Source organism: Microtus pennsylvanicus, chromosome 20 (assembly GCF_037038515.1).
Source record: "Microtus pennsylvanicus isolate mMicPen1 chromosome 20, mMicPen1.hap1, whole genome shotgun sequence".
In the NCBI taxonomy this organism is placed as follows: Eukaryota; Metazoa; Chordata; class Mammalia; order Rodentia; family Cricetidae; genus Microtus; species Microtus pennsylvanicus.
Genome location: NC_134598.1, coordinates 10,435,414 through 10,441,427, shown reverse-complemented (window position 1 = coordinate 10,441,427; position 6,014 = coordinate 10,435,414).

Genomic DNA, 6,014 nt, shown 5'->3' with positions numbered 1-6,014 from the left:
CCTATGCAAAAACAGCAAATGCTCTTAACCCACGGAATCACACTAATTCTACACACCCACATACACACGGGGAGGGGACACAGCCGTAGGAAGAATCCAGCACTCCTAGCTTAATATCCCCTTTCAGTTTAATGACTTGCTTCACATTTTAAAAGGCTTGGTTAAGCGTCTGTGGTTTATCCTAAAGCAAACCAGAGGACTTGGGCTAAACCGACCTTACCCCACAGCTGCTAGGAAGGATGGCATGTGCGGACACTTCGGGAACTCCCGACAGCTGATTTACAGGCCCCCTTACAGTGATTCATTGCTTCAAAACTGTCAGTTTTATCATGTCTCTTCCTTTGTTCTTTAATACCTCTGTAATTTACCTACGTCCATTCATTGCCTTCTATCTCTTTGTGCGTCTTCTCTAAGGGTAGCTTTTTGAGCTCAGTTTCAGGTAGCTTGGGAGCTCACTAAGTAGATGAGGTTAATTTCTGTCCCTCTCGCATTTACCTCCCACAAACTGGGAGTATAGGTGTCTCACCACAGGTAGCTTTATTATGAGGCAGGGCTGTGGTACATGGTCTGTGCTTGCCTCGTACTCACGGCACATTTCCTATTCCACCTGCGGAGTGTTGGGATTACAGGCGGGCATCAGCTACTCTATCGTCAGCATTGGTCCCTAGAGGGTCGGGATTACAGGCGGGCACCACCTACACCTACTCTATCGTCAGCATTGGTCCCTAGAGAGTCGGGACTACAGACGGGCATCAGCTACTGTATCGTCAGTACCGGTCCCTAGAGGGTCGGGATTACAGGCGGGCACCACCTACTCTATCGTCAGTACCGGTCCCTAGAGAGTCGGGATTACAGGCGGGCACCACCTACTCTATCGTCAGTACCGGTCCCTAGAGAGTCAGGATTACAGGCGGGCACCACCTACTCTATCATCAGTACCGGTCCCTAGAGAGTCGGGATTACAGGCGGGCACCACCTACTCTATCGTCAGTACCGGTCCCTAGAGGGTCGGGATTACAGGCGGGCACCACCTACTCTATCGTCAGTACCGGTCCCTAGAGAGTCGGGATTACAGGCGGGCACCACCTACACCTACTCTATCGTCAGCATCGGTCCCTAGAGAGTCGGGATTACAGGCGGGCACCACCTACTCTATCGTCAGTACCGGTCCCTAGAGAGTCAGGATTACAGGCGGGCACCACCTACTCTATCGTCAGCATCGGTCCCTAGAGAGTCGGGATTGGCCGGGCGGGCGGTGGTGGCGCATGCCTTTAATCCCAGCACTCGGGAGGCAGAGGCAGGCGGATCTCTGTGAGTTTGAGGCCAGCCTGGTCTACAGAGCAAGTTCCAGGACAGGTTCCAAAGCTACAGAGAAACCCTGTCTTGAAAAACCAAAAAAAAAAAAAAAAAAAAAAAAAAAGAAAAAGAAAGAAAAGAGAGTCGGGATTACAGGCGGGCACCACCAACTCTAGTCTATCATTAGTATCAGTCCCTAGCATATATTGATAGTCTCTGAGCAAATAATCCCCAAATCCATCTTTTATTTTTGAAAAAAATTTATTTTGTGTGTCTGTGTGCACGTATACTCCATGTAAGCAGGCGCCTGAAGAAACCATTGGGCAGCAGTAAATCTTTTGTTTGTTTTTCGAGACAGCTTTGGAGCCTGTCCTGGAACTAGCTCTTATAGACCAGCCTGACCTCGAACTCACAGAGATCCGCCTGCCTCTGCCTCCCGAGTGCTGGGATTAAAGGCTTGCGCCACCACCGCCCAGCATGGCAGTGGATCTTGGAGTTAGCGGCAGCGGATGGACGGGACCTGGAGTTAGCGGCAGTGGATGGATGATGGACGGGACCTGGAGTTAGCGGCAGTGGTGAGCTGCCCAAAAGTTATCTAGAAACCATCACTTGACTCTTGCTAATCCCCAGCCTGCTCTTTTAGACTTGCCAGGGTCAGGCTGACCTTGAACTCTCAGTCCTGTCTAGCCTCCAAAAAGTGCTGGGATTACAGGGGTGGGGCACTAAACTGGGGATCAAACCTAGGCTTTGTGAATGCCAGGTGCTCTACTGAGTAGGCTTCACCTCTAGGCCTCTAAACTCATGTCTTTTCGGGTTTTGTTTGTTTCTTTTGGTTTTTCGAGACAGGGTTTCACTGTAGTTTTAGAGCTCTTGTAGACCAGGCTGGTCTTGAACTCACAGAGATCCACCTGCCTCTGCCTCCTGAGTGCTGGGATTAAAGAAGGTGTGTGCCACCACTACCTAATTTTTTTAATGTTGCCAAATTTGAAAACACACACACACAATGAAGAGACAGGGGTAGTGGTGGGACAGTTGGGTCTGTTCTGTTGTCACCAAAACAAATTCTTCAGATGTCTTCAATTCTCAGAATTTGGATGCCCTTACACCATCAGGCTGGGAAAGGAATAGCAGTGTTAGGAGGGGTGACTGACCCCTATCACCATGAGGAAACTGGACTGCCTCTCCACCATGGAGGTCAGAAAGATTAGGTCTGGAGTGCAGGAGATCTTTCAGGTTATCTCTTGGTGCAACCATGTCCTGTAAGTAAAGTCGATGGGAAACTACAGTCTAATCCAGGCAGGGTGACAAAGGGCCCAGGCCCTCAGGAATGAAGGGAAGGGTCACTCCTTGAGGAAAAGAATCAGGACCCACTGAGGGGCTTGTTGAGGGTAGAGGAGATACAGAACGGGTGAAGGCCGTCATAAACACCAGCTAAGGCTACGTGACCAGTTGCAGAAATGATCATAATTGAGCTTTCTGTCCGATTTTGTTAGGAATGTGTGTGCCGGATAGCTTTATGTCAACCTGACAAAAGCCAGCACTGCAGGAGCCGAGGAGCCTCAGCTGAGAAAATGACTGCCGAGCCTGTAGGGCATTTTCTTAGTGACTGACTGACGGGCGGGGTTGGGGGGAAGACAGCCCATTCCGGGTGGGGCCCTCTCTCGGTTCATTAAGAAAGCAGGCTGAGCCAGCCCTGGGAAGCAGGCCAGTAAGCAGCTCCCCTCCACGGTCTGTGCATCAGCTCCCGCCTCCAGGTTCCTATCCCGACTTCAAAGATGAACAGCGATGTGGAAACAAAAGTCAAACAAACTCTTCCCCACAAGTTGCTTAGTCACGGTGTTTCATCCCAGTAATAACCCAGAGGAAAACACCACGCTTACACAGATATTTGTGTTCTCCTTCTTTTGTTTTTTTGAGACAGGGTTTCTCTGTGTGGCCCTAGATGTCCTAGAATTTACTCTGTAGACCAGGTTGGCCTCAAACTCAAGAGATCTGCCTGCCTCTGCCTCTCAGGTGCCGGCGTTAAAGGTGAGCCTTACCACACTGGCTTGATTTATCATGTAATGTAGCATCAATTGAGAGAGGGTATCAGTATTTGTTCTGAGTTACCAAGAGAAGCATGATTACGACATGGCTATAGTTTCCATTCGCAAGTTAAGCATGACATTGGAGATGCCATGGTATGTTACGTTGACAAGGGGTGGGTTTATAATGGCTGCTCTTGGTTGTTTTTTTTTTTTTAATGCTTTCATTCTCACATTTTCTTTTTTTTTTCATATTTATTTATTTATTATGTATACACTGTGTGTATGCCCGCAGGCCAGAAGAGGGCACCAGACCCCATTACAGATGGTTGTGAGCCACCATGTGGTTGCTGGGAATTGAACTCAGGACCTTTGGAAGAGCAGGCAGTGCTCTTAACCTCTGAGCCATCTCTCCAGCCCTGCTCTTGGTTGTTAACACTACATCTGGAATTTAATTAAAACCCAAGCAACTGCGCACACCTGTGAGGGACATTTTTTTTCTCTTAAATCATTCGAAGTGGGAAGAGTCATCTTTAATGTGGATCTTTTGAGGAGGGAAGACCGCCCCCCCCCAATCTGGGTCACACCTTTTAGTGGCAGCCTACAGAAAGGACATGGGGAAGGTGGCTCGTCTTTGGCTGTTTCCTCTTGCTGGCAGGTCCATTCCTTCACTGGCACAGGGCCTCCTCCTTCAGGATCCCAGCACATGCTGAAGACCTGATGAGGCGTCCAGCCTCAATGAACAACTATTAGATTCTTGGACTTTTCCATTGCTGGGCAGCCATTGCTGGACTAGCTGACTAATAGATCTTCATATTTACCATTGACCTATTTCTCTACCTACTTACCATGACTAATAAAAGACCCTTGTCTCAAAATAAAAACTCTCTGGAGCATGTGTGGTGACAGAGATAGGCAGAGATCTCTGTGAGTTAAAGGCTATAGCAAGTTCCCGGCCAAGTCAGAGAAGCTGCACAGTGAGACCCTATCTGTAAAAGAATTGTATAACCTAGAAAGAAGACAAGGGGCCATTCAAGGCATTCAAAATTAACTGCGGGGAATGATATGGAAAGTTCTTCTGTATATGTGTTGTTTTATTGGTTAATAAGATGATGCTTGGGTCTATGACAAGGCAGAATAGAGCTAGGCAGGAAAACTAAACTGAATGCTGGGAGAAAGAAGGTGGAGTCAAGGAAAAGCCATGTAGCCTCCACAGGAGACAGATGCTGGATGTTGGAAAGAATCTTACCTGTAGGCCACAAACATGTGGAGATACACAGATTAATAGAAACTGGTTAATTTAAGATTCTTAAAAAAAAGCATGAGCCAAAAAGAAGCATGAGCTAATAGGCCAAGCAGTGTTGTAATAATACAGTTCCTGTGTGATTATTTCAGGTCTGGGTAGCTGGGAACAAACAAACATCCTCCAACTACAAGAGATGGCTCAGTGGTTAAGAGTATTGACTCCTCTTCCAGAGGAGGACCCAAGCTCAGTTCCCAGCACCTACATGGTAGCTTCACAACCCTTGTTTAATTCTAGTCCTAGGCGATCAAATGCTCTCTTCTGCTCTCCTTAGATACCATGCATGCATGTGATACACAAACACATATGCAGACAAAACTTTCATACACTCATACTTTAAAAAAAAACTGCTTCAAGGGGAAAAAGTAACAGGATTCTTCTGACACAGGCACATACTTTCTCAGTGCTCCACACTGTGACTGCCAATCATTCTCTTTCTCCTCTCTCTTCCTCCTTCTATCTCTCTCTGTCCCCCACCCTCACCCCAATACGTAGCACAGGCTGGCCTGGAACTGTGCAGAACAAATGGCCTCTGACTCAACCATTTTCCCACTTCAATGTTCATAGTGCTTGGACTACAGGTGTGCATCACGGCAGAAGGCTCAGCACGGTACGTGCATAGCGGCAGAAGGCCCAATGGTCCGATCAGTTTCTGCACATGAAAGTGTGGACTCCAGAAAAAGAACATCCTTTCCCCAACTCCTGTGTCAGGAGAACTCCAATAGATTCATATCAGCTCATGATAAAGGGTCAACTAGTTGACAGAGTTGAGGGTTAGAGAGATGGTTCAGTGGTTAAAGAGCACTGGCTGCTCTTTCATAGGACCTGGGTTCAAACCCAAGCACTCACATGGTAGCTCCCAACCATCTGTGACTTCAGTTCCAGGGGATCCAATGCCCTCTTCTGGACTCTATGGGCAACAGCCATGCATGTGGTGTACAGACATACATACACAGGCAAAACACTCATATATGTAATCTTAACAAACACACATACACTCTTTGGTGGTTTCTCACAGTAGGAAGAAAGTAGTAATAAACATGTTTAGCAGAAGTATGTGAGCACATATTTGACATGCGTGTGCATATCCATAATTTCCAGGTGGTCAGAAGAGGATGCTGGGCATCCTGTTTTATTGCTCTGACTTATTCCTTCAACCTTTTGTTTTGTTTTTCAAGGCAGGGTCTCTCTGTGTAGCCTTGGCTGTCCTGGAACTCACTCGGTAGACCAGGCTGGTCTTGAACTCACAGAGATCCGCCTGCCTCTGCCTCCCGAGTGCTGGGATTCAAGGTGTGCACCACTATACCCAGCTACCTTATTCCTTTGAGACATCTATCACTGAACTTGGAGTCAGGGTAGAGACCAGCAAGCTCCAGTGAGCCTCCAATCTC